The following is a 13,951-nucleotide window of genomic DNA, read 5'->3' on the forward strand; positions in this document are numbered from 1 at the left end:
GATCAGGGCTACGTGTGTTTTAGAGGTTAGCTGCTGATTGAGAGATATCACGGCCAGGTGCTTTTCTCCTCACATGGGGGACGCTCTCTGATCAGATACTGACATTGGAGTGTACCTACCTGCTGCTTGGCTAGAATTACATTTTTAAAAATGTTTTTATTGACTTTCAAAGTTTGTGTTCCTGTTTCGCTACTACATGGGCGGAGCCGCAGGGGACACCTAGTTATATTATATTATATTATATTATATTATATTATATTATATTATATTATATTATATTATATTATATTATATTATATTATATTATATTATATTATATATGGAGGTATAATATAATGGTTAGCACTGCTGGTTATCCAGCCTCCAGGTTTTGAATCCCATGCCCGCTTGTTGTTTGAGTGCAGTTAGTGCATTTTCCCCATTTTTCTGTACTAATTTTCCACCGAGTACAATTTTATTCTTTTAAAATCTCCAATAACCATTCAGTTTAGTTACATTTATGGGCTCTTGTTAGTCCGCTCCTGTGTATGTGTGCTCTGTAATGAACTGGCACCATGTCTGGAGTCGTCTTCTAATGCCAGAACAGGCTCCGGCTGTCACATTCCCCAAATTGGATGAAGTAAAACTGAGAATATTTCTGTCCCATCCACACCTTCACTACAGTGAACCTCAGGACTGCTTATGGCCACCCAGATTTTCATAGTCCCAAAATGAGACAAAACTCGTCAATCACACAAAGCCTCAGAGTTTAGTGTGTATTGTAATGATGGCCAGTACCCTCTCCAAAAGCAAGGCTGGTTCATTTGTTTTTGCTGTGCACTGAAGACATTTGTGTGCGAGATCAAAAGATAAAGCTGAGAAGAGAGATCAGAGGTTCGACTTTTATTCCCTGGTATTTCCATCTTGATATGCTAAACCATGTATTACTGAGCACATTTTGTATCAAACCTCCCAGTTTTCTCAAGTAAGCACAAGTACTGGAACGACATAACAATCTCTCGGGTGTTTCTCGTTTCCCAGACGTGTCATTTAAGATTGATGGTGCAATCATTAAGTCTCATTTTAAGCTTTGGCCTTCACCTGTGATGACTGCACTTGGAGTTAAGAAGGATAGACAAAGATGAAGACAAGGAGAGCTGTCTATGGGAGAAAAGCTGGCCATTCTGAAGCATAGAAAGTGGGGGAACCCATCCGAGGTATTTCAAAATCATTGGGCATACCCAGTTCCACAATTCAGACTGTCCAGTGTGATGGGAGGCTGTGACACTGTGGAAGGACCAGGGTAGCAGATGTGTACAACATTGCTTACCCCACTCTCCACCCCCACCCCCAGGTTGGTGTGGCTCCATGGATTACTGCAGGGCTTCAGGCCCTGTTGGGTTCCATGGGGGGGCCACCACACCTAGGAGTGATTGCAGGTAACGCTGATGAGCCACCGGACGCACTCCCAGGAGCTGCATGAAAGGAGCCACCTCACTCGATTCGGGGAGCCAGTGTCGGAAAGAAAGAAAGAAAGAAAGAAAGAAAGAAAGAAAGAAAGAAAGAAAGAAAGAAAGAAAGAAAGAAAGAAAGAAAGAAAGAAAGAAAGAAAGAACTATGCTCTGTTACACTTTGGTACTTGGGAACTGTGCCGTGTTGGGGTTAGGGTTAAGTGAATGGTTCCCATAGACTCTGTCCACAATGCTGCCAAGATAATCCAATCCTATGGGTGCCCAGAAGGCACAGGCCATCAACACCAATTAGGGTTAGGGGTAGGGCATCTAAACGGATTGGGAGGAACCTTATTAAGCAGCAGGACACACTGCCACCTCAACAAAGGACTTCATCGGGGGGAAAGCAATGGAAGATTTTGGACTGGCCAAGTCAAACACCAGACTGTAACCCAATTGAACATGCATGTTTTACCTCAGGGCCGTCTTAATGTATGGCCACTGACCAGGAGCAACGTATGGGCACAATGGGCACTGGCCGGAAGCAATGTATGGGCACAATGGGCACTGGCCAGGAGCAACGTATGGGCACTGCCTGGGAGCAACGTATGGGCATTGGCCGGGGGCAACATATGGGCACAATGAGCACTGGCCGGGAGCAACGTATGGGTACAGTGGGCACTGGCTGAGAGCAATATATGGGCACAATAGGCACTGACCAAGAGCAACGTATGGGCACAATGGGCACTACTATACCCAGGGGCCTGTGATTCTGGTAAAGATGACCCTGACTCGGAAAACTGAAGGAAGAAATGTCACAAAAACAGACAACAACTAAAAGATGCTGTTGGAAAAGCCTGGAAAGGCAGGACCAATGAAGAAACAAGAAATCTGCTGAAGCTTGAAGGTCACGGGCTTGATACACTTATTGCAAGCAAATCTGAAGTACTTTTGACTTTCCTTTAGTTGAAAACATTGTGTTCCAGTACCTTTGCGCACATGAAAATCTGGGCGGTTTGATATAAAACGTGCCACACTGTTCTGCGTGGTTTAGCATATCGAGATGAAAATATGAGGGAACAAAGCGGCCACTGTGAACTCTCTTCTCATCTTCGTCTTTTGATCTCACATACACAAGGTTTACTAACCTTGGCAGCGACATTCATGTCTCTGGTGACTCTTCCTATGAAGTCAGTAGACGGATTGAGAGAGCATTGAGGGTCAAGAGGTCGCCAGAAAGGGGTGTGTCGTGCACCCGATATCTAAAAGGATGAAGGTCCAAGTCTTTAGAGTCCTGGTGCTTCCTGTCTTGCTATATGACTGCGAGACATGGACGCTATCCTGTGACCTGAGACGAAGACTGGACTCCTTCAGTACTGTGTCTCTCCGGAAAATCCTTGGGTACCACTGGTTTGACTTTGTGTTGCTCATGGGGTCCCAAATGACCTGCATTGTGAGGTAGCGTCAGTTATGGCACTATGGCCATGTGGTGCGATTCCCAGAGGGTGATCCGGCTCACAGGACCCTCATTGTTGAGGCCCAGGCCAAGGGGACGCCCACATAACACCTGGCTGTGGCAGATACAGGGTCATTTCCGAATGGTGGGACTGGACCGGGTGTCTGCCTGGGGGGTTGCCAACCAGGATACCTGAGCTGCTTTGTTGTGTGGTGGGTGCAGCAATGTGCTGTACCAGTGCATGCCCACCAACCTGACACACACACCTTTAGTGAACAGTAAAAGCAAATTCATAGGCCTTGCTGTTCCAAAACTTTTGGAAGAGACTGAATATTTCATCAAAGAGTAGGGAGAGGTGGTCTTTTGTTTACTTCAAAAATGTACATTAAATCGAAGAGTGGAAGCCATTGGGGGGGGGGGGGGGGGTGGTCTCCTTGGAGCTTCATGTACATTTGGTAGATGACCAGCCAATTAAAACAGGACATTTTATTGAATTCCAGGGGCACCATGTCATAACATGGGACTCCCTTGGAACAAATGGGACTGTCCCGGGTCGTCCAGTCATCCTAGGACTGCCACATAACCACCAAACACTTGTATATGCTGTCATTATTATTATTATTAATCACTTTTTGCTTTGCTTATGGGCAAGTAAAGTAAAAGACCCCTCTCACATTTAAACTTCCACGTTTCAAACCTCTGGGCACCAACACGTCCAGCACTCCAGCTGTGGTCCAGAAACCTGGTCATCTGCTGTTTTTTGTGTGCCGGTTTAAAGTGTCACACGAGACCTTGACCATTTTCTACAGGTTCATTTTTGAATGGATTTCTCCATCACATACTAGTCTTTCTGCCAAGAACAGTCAACAGGCCGAGGGGGTGGTCCGCACCTCCTTCTAAAATCATTGGTCACCACCTACCTAATGCAAAACAGTAAGTTGTGACATACAAAAAAAGGAAAAGAAAAAAAAATGAAAAACGACACCCTGTGTTTTGTAAACAGGACCGGCTGAACAGCCTCAGCGAGGCCCCACGAGATGCGCACGCAACACAACGCGACCTAACGCGACACCCAGCCAAGCAGCACCTCACCTGACCTGACCAGCCTACATGGCTTCATCTAACATTTGTGTGGGACTGAAAGGTGGCACATCGACTTCATACAAACTGACACGTGGGTGCTGAAGGAACAAACATCGCGGCAACTGAAAGGTTTAAAGCTCAATCGGCAAGGAGCTCTGGTGTCGGCTGCACGTAGAACTTCGCAAACTTTCTAGAGAGGGCAACGCGAACCCACTGGCCGGCTGCGCGGAGCTGACGAACGTTCATTCCGTGGACTGGTGACAAACTGACTGGAGAGTTTAGCAGCCTGCAAGCTGTCATTGAGGGGCTACAGATGTGATATTACTATCATTAAGAATTTATTACAGGAGAATGCTCTTGACTTGGGTAGAAATTGTAAATGTCAGAACGAAAAAAGAAAGAAAGAAAGAAAGAAAGAAAGAAAGAAAGAAAGAAAGAAAGAAAGAAAGAAAGAAAGAAAGAGGAGCAGCAATAGAGAGAAAGAGACCCATTTAATTGATTTGAAGGCAACAACCGTTCAAATCCTGTAAAGACTGAAAGGCTCGTCCGACTTTTGTGTTCCCGCTTTTTTGACGTGTCAGAAGGTTCCCGTATAGTATAAAATGTAAGACTTCGGCCTGCGCCCCTATGTAGCCTCATACTGGTTCACATTATAAAGTAATGTTCATGACGAAACGCACCAAATGGGTTTCAAACGAATCCGTCTAAAGAAGGGACTTACCGACAAATGAAAACCTCGCGACAGAACGAGACGGTGTCTTTTTTGCTTCTTTAATGGAAACGGCGCGATGTTACTGGACTGAACCAACAGCTTGACGGGTAACCCCACGTCAGACAAAAAAATAACTTATAAAATAACGGATAACTTTTAGGCAATAAAGAGTAACGAAATATGATCATCGAGGAAGAGGGGACTGAATCATCAGTGCAGGTGATAATACTCGAGGGGCGATGTACTGGATTTCTTATTACAGAGAACTTTTAATGAGACAGTACATGAATTTATTGACTTAATTCCCACCTATCTGTCCAATCATTTTAGATCCAGCTTCATCCAATTCAGAGTCGCGGTTTTATATGACAGCAGCACAGGACTCACGCAAAACTCCTCTCCGGATTGTGGTCGCGTTTCGACCTCTGCACCTTTTTGTCAATAATTTTAAATTATTGTAATCTACAGGTCAACGAGGTAATGTTTGCTTTCAGCCTCCACCGAAAATAATTACTTTTAATATATTATTATCCTTTCTGTATAATAATAATAATAATAATAATTAATGTATTTATATAACGCCTTTCCATGCTCATAACAGTAAGTTTTTTATATTTATTTGTTGTTTCTGTTCAATAAAAAGGCCGATCAATAAGAAAAGGCAGATTTAATAAAACTAATCTCTTTGACATGTGAAGTGCTATGAGAATGACAGATTCGCTAGATAATAATAATAATAATAATAATAATAATAATAATCAGCAGCAGCAGAAGAAGAACTATTAACCATTAACAATTAGGTTAAGGTTAACAATTACTATTGTTATTATAATAAGTATTGTTGAATAATAATAATAATAAGCAGCAGGAGAAGAAGAAGAACTATTAACCATTAACAATTTGGTTAAGGTTAACAATTACTATTGTTATTATAATAAGTATTGTTGTAGAAGCTACTTTTACCTCATTTACTTATTATTAGTACTAATGCGCTACTATTTTTGTGCATAGTTTTGGCAACATGGCGGATATTAAATCTGCTGTTTCTCTCACAAATTTACCCCTTTTACCCCATTTGCCATTATTATCATTATCATTATTATTAACATTATCATTATTATTATTATTATTATTATTGCAGCCGCTGCTACTGTTATATACAAGAGAGAACTGGGGCTGGTGGTAAAAAAGCTAATATCAAAACATTTACTCATTATTATTATTATTATTATTATTATTATTATTATTATTATTACTGTTGTTGTTATTGCTGCTGCGCTATTTTTGTGCATAGTTTTGGTAAAATGGTGGATATTAAATCTTCTGTTTCTCTCACACATTTATCTCTTTAACCGCATTTGCCATTATTATTATTATTATTATTATTATTATTATTATTATTATTATTATTGCTGCCGCTACTACTGTTATATATAAAAGAGAACTAGAGAAAGAGAGAGATTGAGGTTTGGTAAAATGGCTAATGTTAGAAACATTTATTCGTTATTATTATTTTATCATTATCGCTGTTATTGCTGTTGCTACTATTATTATACACAAGACAGCGAGAGAAAGTTTTGGTAAAATTGCTGATATTAGAGCTACTGTTTCTTTCAAAATATACAGCACATTTACCCCGTTAACACTTTACTATTTATTTATTTATTTTATTTATTTAGTTTGGATCGTTTTCCTCCACCAAGACGCCGCCGTCCAGAAAGACCCCGAGCTGTTCCATGCCGCGTCGGTTAAGGTTTTGGACTTCACACCAAATTCTACTCTGTGACTCCATCCAAAGCAAGAAATAAAGGCAAATGAATGTCAGATGTTGCATGTCGCCTTAACTGGATAAAGCGTAATTGAAACATTAAACACCCCTCCTTCCTCGGACCGCACTCGCCACACGGAAACCCTTTTCGGTCCCCAAAAGACCCCGTCCACATGAAGGTTTCAGCAGGAGTCTTTATTTATTTATTTAAATCCGCATTAGGTTTCATGCAGGACTTGATTGGGCTCCTAAGTTAACATCACTCGTGCTGATACAATAACAGGTTAAATTCCGGTGTTCTTAACCTTTCTGTATTTTTAAGCACTAACGACACGTTTCTATGAAAGCAGCACATGGACACTGTCCCGTGTCTCTTCAATCGGACACTCCAATTCTCCCACATCCCGGAGAGTTGCGTGTTTATTCCCGGAGACCCTGAGTAGGATTAGGCGGATTTGCAAAGACTGAGACGGCATTTATACTGGCGGATGTTTCTGTCCGTTCACGTCTTCGTGTCCAGGGTCAAAGACGCCCTTCACAAATGACAGGAGTCGATGGGCACCGCTGGCACGGCCGCACGCGAGTTATTACGAGTGCACAATTCCGCTCAGAGCTCACAGTTTGTTGAAGTTAACTGCGGTTTGTAGAAGTGGGAGGTCCAAGGTGTTCATATATACAACTAAATGTGTACGTCAATGCGTGTAAGGCGTATTAGTATTATGTGCTGCTTAAAAGATGCTATATTTTTTTTTAAGTACTTGACAACCGAAGAGATCTCATACACTAGTACTGTGCGCGTGTCATATTTAACACATTAACATCTGCGGTCTTTTTCAGTTTTATTCGCGAGATCGTTCGCCGTTTCTACAACACAAGTGACGCCCGGCACGAGCTTTCTGCATGTGTGCGGATGTCTGGTCATTTTGGATGGGAACCTTCAAGCTGCGGCTTTTCCTCTGTCGTTGACCTGGAAATGGTCGCACTCCCACTAGCTGCTTCGCAGTTCGGGTATCTGTCACATCGTGCCAGCATAGCGCTTCTCCGTTGAGGTGGATGACGTCTCCGGGCAAATGGCTGATGCACAAGCAAGCAAAAGCGAGGACAGTAAAATGAAGGGGACGGGCGGGGCAGGCGACAAGCAAAGACTTCTTACCGGTTCCCATGACTTCAAACTCCGCCAGCGTCCAAGATGATTTTGTAACTTCTTCGACTTGGCACCTGCATGCTTCGCTTTGTGTGGAGTCCCGGGCGGAGATCGAGGGGAGGAGGCTGTTTAGAGTTAAACAGAAGATGGAGATGTGGAGTGACGTCATCAATGTTCTCTGCGCTAAAGTAGTTGGCGAGCCGAGCTACACTTGACTGAAGTTAACAGCCTGGAGCTAAATGCTTACAAAATGCAAATCGATTTGGGAAAGCCAAACTATTGTTACACTTAACAAAAGTCAAAGACTGGTTGGGTGCTGGGCTGCGTTGCTGTAGGATCGCATCAAACCGGTTAGGCGGCCAAAAAAAAGCGCCCGCACGTAGACGTGGACAGTCAATGAGACCCGCATTTCTATATGCTGGCGGATCATCGCCAAGTAAGATCGATCAGTCAACGCAAGTGCGTTTCTTTAATAACACAGGGGGCCTGCTTTACCGTCCAAAGAGATCAAAATTGTTAAACGTGTGTTCGGGTGTACAGGTCATATTTTACTTCTCCTTTTTTGGTCCTCATCATGAAGTAAATGCGGCAACGCGTTCTCGTGATATACTTTTTGACCTGTACGAGCTGCCGTAGAGGAGCTGTTTTGCTCCTGCCCGATTCTGTGTTCCTTTAATTTTGACGTTCAGCACATCCGAGTGGAGGTTTACTTGTCTATTCGAATATTTGTAGCGTGCACGAGACTTCTGCGTGCTGTTCCGTAGGGATGAGCAAAAGAAGCTGATTATTCGAGGGAAAAGAAAGACGCGAGGCTTCTAAAATAGTGACAGCTGGTGGGTTACAGAACTCATTGCAGCCGTGAGATCGAGTACCAGTCGCTCATGTTGAACACATAGTTACAATCGGACAGGTGCACACAAACACTAAAGGTCAAGGGTGTTCATGTTGATCTTATGACAGACATGTTGTCATTAGTCCTAAAGATGTCATTTGCTGCCATCCTGAATATTGTAGCAGCGCACCGGTTGATTGCCAATGGATTCTCGCGCTTTCCATCGCTGTTTTACGTATCCTCAAGGACAGCTAGATATAATTTTAATGAGACTTTTCTTGACTCCGACTCCCCTAAAATTCGCAGTAAACCTGCTCATGTATACGATGGGATGCCAACTAATACTGCTGGCGACTTATCCACCAAGCTGATGTATCTCGTCTTTACGATAGCGACATAAACATCACAAACCAACCGACGCCACCACCGATTCAAAATCATGTGCTGATTTTTTTTTCACTTCAGGGGGATTTCTGCTGTGAGGCAATGTGAAAGATTAATATTTTTCTCTGTGTTTTAGGGAATAATTGCCTTATGGGGCAAAGAGTGTCATAACAGGGTTTAGAGAACGTATATACAGTGCATCCGTAAAGTATTCACAGTGCATCACTTTTTCCACATTTTATGTTACAGCCTTATTCCAAAATGGATTAAATTCATTTTTTTCCTCAGAATTCTGCACACAACACCCCATAATGACAACGTGAAAAAAGTTTACTTGAGGTTTTTGCAAATTTATTAAAAATAAAAAAAGTGAGAAATCCCATGTCCATAAGTATTCACAGCCTTTGCTCAATACTTTGTCGATGCCCCTTTGGCAGCAATTCCAGCCTCAAGTCTATTTGAATATGATGCCACAAGCTTGGCACACCTATCCTTGGCCAGTTTCACCCATTCCTCTTTGCAGCACCTCTCAAGCTCCATCAGGTTGGATGGGAAGCACAGTGCACAGCCATTTTAAGATCTCTCCAGAGATGTTCAATCAGATTCAAGTCTGGGCTCTGGCTGGGCCACTCAAGGACATTCACAGAGTTGTCCTGAAGCCACTCCTTTGATATCGTGGCTGTGTGCTTAGGGTCGTTGTCCTGCTGAAAGATGAACCGTCGCCCCAGTCTGAGGTCAAGAGCGCTCTGGAGCAGGTTTTCATCCAGGATGCCTCTGTACATTGCTGCAGTCATCTTTCACTTTATCCTGACTAGTCTCCCAGTCCCTGCCGCTGAAAAACACCCACCATGCTTCACTGTAGGGATGGTATTGGCCTGGTGATGAGTGGTGCCTGGTTTCCTCTAAACGTGACGCCTGGCATTCACACCAAAGAGTTCAATCTTTGTCTCATCAGACCAGAGAATATTCTTTCTCATGGTCTGAGAGTCCTTCAGGTGCCTTTTGGCAAACTCCAGGCGGGCTGCCATGTGCCTTTTACTAAGGAGTGGCTTCCGTCTGGCCACTCTACCATACAGGCCTGATTGGTGGATGGCTGCAGAGATGGTCGTCCTTCTGGAAGGTTCTCCTCTCTCCACAGAGGACCTCTGGAGATCTGACAGAGTGACCATTGGGTTCTTGGTCACCTCCCTGACTAAGGCCCTTCTCCCCCGATTGCTCAGTTTAGATGGTCGGCCAGCTCTAGGAAGAGTCCTGGTGGTTTTGAACTTCTTTCACTTACGGATGATGGAGGCCACTGTGCTCACTGGGACCTTCAAAGCAGCAGAAATTTTTCTGTAACCTTCCCCAGATTTGTGCCTCGAGACAATCCTGTCTCGGACGTCTACAGACAATTCCTTTGACTTCATGCTTGGTTTGTGCTCTGACATGAACTATCAACTGTGGGACCTTATATAGACAGGTGTGTGCCTTTCCAAATCATGTCCAGTCAACTGAATTTACCACAGGTGGACTCCAGTGAAGCTGCAGAAACATCTCAAGGATGATCAGGGGAAACAGGATGCACCTGAGCTCAATTTTGAGCTTCATGGCAAAGGCTGTGAATACTTATGTACATGTGCTTTCTCAATTTTTTTATTTTTAATAAATTTGCAAAAACCTCAAGTAAACTTTTTTCATGTTGTCATTATGGGGTGTTGTGTGTGGAATTCTGAGGTATAAAATGAATTTAATCCATTTTGGAATAAGGCTGTGACATAACAAAATGTGGAAAAAGTGATGCGCTGTGAATACTTTCTGGATGCATTGTATGTATACATGCGGTGTCCTCCATAATGCTAGGCACAAAGGCACATTTTTCCGTGAGTTCCCCCTCAGCTCTACACACATCATGAATAAAGTGCACACTGGTGACTTTCATTTAAGGGGCTTGGCACACATTTTGGTCACATGACACTTTCTCCACGTGGTCCTTCTCCCATTTCAGGGCACCATCATGTTTGGGACAATTGGTGTCACAGGAGTGTGTGATCCTCGGTTGGATTTCATGGCTTCATAAGATACCTCAGCTTGCTCAACATGAGGTCAAGAGCTGTGCCATGTCAGCATAATGTTTAGGACACAACAATGGCAGGTCTATTAAAGCTGTCATATTTAGGACTTTCCCGCATATCCCACACATGCAATGACTGCTTGACGTCTGCGATTCACAGACATTAACAGGTGCTGAGGGTCTTCTCTGGTGATGAAACTCCTCATGCATAAACCCATGCGTAAACCCACACATACGGACCAGTATCTAAGGTTTGACTCTCACTATCCACTAGAGCACAAACTAGGTGTCATTAGGACTCTACAACACAGAGCTAACACCATTCCCACAGACTCAGAGGCCAGGGAAGCAGAAGAACACCACGTCAAAAAGGCCCTGAGTAAATGTGGATATCCCAGCTGGTCCTTTGTCAAAGCAGGGAGGACACCTAAAGAACGCTCCAAGCAATTCATGAGAGAAGGACATCCACTGCCTAAGCGAAAACCCTTACTGATCCCGTATGTGTCAGGAGTATTGGAACAGCTGAGGCGCATTTTCTCGAAACACCAGGTCTCAGTGGCGTTCAAACCCCAAAACACGCTACGCCAAAGATTGGTCCATCCCAAGGATCGGGTCCCACGGCACAAACAGAGTAACATAGTTTACGCAGTTAAGTGCCAGGAGGAGTGCCGTGAATTGTACATCGGGGAAACCAAGCAGCCACTGGCTAAGCGCATGTCACAACACAGAAGAGCTTCCTCGTCAGGCCAGGACTCCGCAGTCTATTTACATCTACAGGATAGTGGTCACTCCTTTAAAGATGAAGAGGTGCACATCCTGGACAGGGAGGAGCGCTGGTTTGAGAGAGGAATCAAGGAGGCCATTCACGTGAAAAAGGAACGACCATCTCTGAACAGAGGAGGGGGCCTAAGGGTACATCTGTCGCCATCTTACAATGCTGTGATTGCAGCCATTCCTCAACCCTCTATGAATGGTTCACATGTCTACTAATCAGTGGACAATTTGCATATCACTGATCAACTGGCCCTTTGTCAATGGTGCTAGTCTCTGTGATTAAGCAAAGGTACTGTTTATAAGGTTGGGGAAACCTGCAGTCAATTGAGACTGAGGAAGAGACTTGGATAAGTCTCGAAATATTTCTCCCACTTAAAAAACTTTGTCCAGATGAACAGAATCAAATTTCTAGGAGGATCCTCATGCAGCCATTTTCAGCTCCTGCTTGTTTCGGTGGGCTTGTCCCCTCAGGTTTTCCCTTCAGCGTATGGAAGGCTTACTCAGTTGGATTGAACTCAGGTGACTTGGCTTGGCCATTCAAGAATTTTCCATTTTTTCAGTTTTGATAAACTCCAATGTTTCCTCAGCAGGTTCATTATCTGGTTGTAAGATGAAATGCCATCCAATGGGTTTGTGGGCATTGACTGGAACTTGAGCAGATCAGATGTTTCTACACACCTCAGAATTCATTGAGCCACTGCCATCACCAGTTCCATCATCAGTGAAGAGAAGTGTGCCGGGACCTGTGGTGGCCATACATGCCCAAGCCATAACAGATGAGATGGGCTGCTTTGGATCTTGCACAGTTCCTTACAATAATATTGAGATACTCCCAAAGTTAGCAGAATGAGTTTCAATGGTGGTCCAGATGCAGGACAATGGCAGTAGTACAAGCTTACACTGAAGGACCACTAATTTTAAAAAGGTGGGAGTTTGTGAATGCCTGGCTGAGGCTGACTGTCTTTTTAAAGGTTCTGTTTTTTGTCTGTCAAAGAGGACAGCCACTATAATGCTGCTCATCAGACCAAACTGCTGTTAATTTACATGAGGAACTGATTCCTCAAACGCTGTCCCATCAACGTCCCACACTGCACCGTTCTGTGCCCTTTTTTTTTACTGCCAGTTGCAGAGCCCACCAGACAGGGAGTCTGCAGTAAAAGCAGGAGGTGACGCTGCTGCCCGCTGATCCTCTTATCTTCGCAGTCGGAGTGCTGCCTTTTGCGGTTGAATTTGCACAGGAAACATTTTTCTTAAGTGTGAGAAGCACAAGTTTCCTGAACTTTGAAAAAAGAAAAATATAACAATGCATTGTTATCTTCTGTTACACGTTGATTGTTCCCTTTTTTTTTCTTTCTGGACGCCTCCGTAGAAAACAGGATGCTGCATGTGGCGTTTCGGCTGCGCCTTCGGGTGCGCGGGGGTTTGCAGTGCCAGTCGTGTTTGGGTTCAGATTCTTTGTTTTGTGGACACAGCACAATGCAATTCCTACTTGTGTGTGTCTCTCGCAGGCTAATCAACGTTCATACACCAGTTAGCAAAGGGAAACTCATCTGGGGTTTGTCCTCCGCACAGCTAAGGAGCTCAGGTCTGCCATGACGGATTATTATGTAACGGCCGACCTGACCCGTTCATGGCTGTGACTCCTTCAGAGTCAGATTTTCAAATATATGAACCCCAAAGAGTCGCTCATTCACTATACAATTGGCAGCCTGCACATTGACTACTGGTTATGTTTCATATCTCATCAGCATTCTTTACATACATACAGAGGTAAGGCGCATATTTGGCTGAGAAAGATCGTGACATAACGGCGAGAGAGAGAGTGCATTTGCTCCGCACCCTCTGTTTTAAATTTGCCGTTGCAATTCCACAATTCATACTCATTCAGTACAAATGAAAGTATAGAGGGGTGTACAAAAAAACGGATTTCAATTTTGACCTTAATTGAAATATTTATCCATATTACTAACCGAGAATGGTAAACCGGATGGCATGGACGCAGGTACACGGCGATGGGACCATGAGACGTATTGCGCAGGCGCGTACAGCGCACATCTCATACACCACAAGCGAAGTCGTATCCACCGTGCACGAAGGAGTCACGGCCCAAAAATGAAAGAGCTCAACTGACGTGAATGAGAAATGAAGCAACAACTCGCCCATAGCCAACGACTACCGACACCGCCACACAAAAAAGAGGATTCTGCGCTGCAGCCCAGATTCAAACGGAAGAGGCTACGGAGGCCCCACAGGTCCACAAAGATAGTACGGAAGGCGCGGGAAAGTACGAAAGGCAAAGGCGCCTACACAGCATAGTG

General features: G+C 44.1%; 1 protein-coding gene and 1 long non-coding RNA gene across 3 annotated transcripts in view; one reads left to right on the forward strand and one right to left on the reverse strand.

The window, feature by feature from the left end:
- Window positions 1-7,933, reverse strand: part of slc43a3a (solute carrier family 43 member 3a) — a 79,315-nt gene extending 71,382 nt beyond the window's left edge. Inside the window, exon 1 of the mRNA XM_028812240.2 lies at window positions 7,603-7,933. The gene's annotated coding sequence lies outside the window, so the exon portion shown is untranslated. The remainder of the gene's footprint in view (window positions 1-7,602) is intronic.
- The window catches only part of LOC114659646 (uncharacterized), a 35,297-nt gene continuing 25,246 nt past the window's right edge, over window positions 3,901-13,951 (forward strand). Inside the window, exon 1 of one of the 2 annotated variants that reach the window (XR_003717579.2) lies at window positions 3,901-5,158. This is a non-coding gene — a long non-coding RNA (uncharacterized LOC114659646). The remainder of the gene's footprint in view (window positions 5,159-13,951) is intronic. The other variant, XR_007936024.1, reaches the window with a different exon arrangement.

The sequence above is a fragment of the Erpetoichthys calabaricus genome, chromosome 10 (genome assembly GCF_900747795.2).
Source record: "Erpetoichthys calabaricus chromosome 10, fErpCal1.3, whole genome shotgun sequence".
Classification (NCBI taxonomy): Eukaryota; Metazoa; Chordata; class Cladistia; order Polypteriformes; family Polypteridae; genus Erpetoichthys; species Erpetoichthys calabaricus.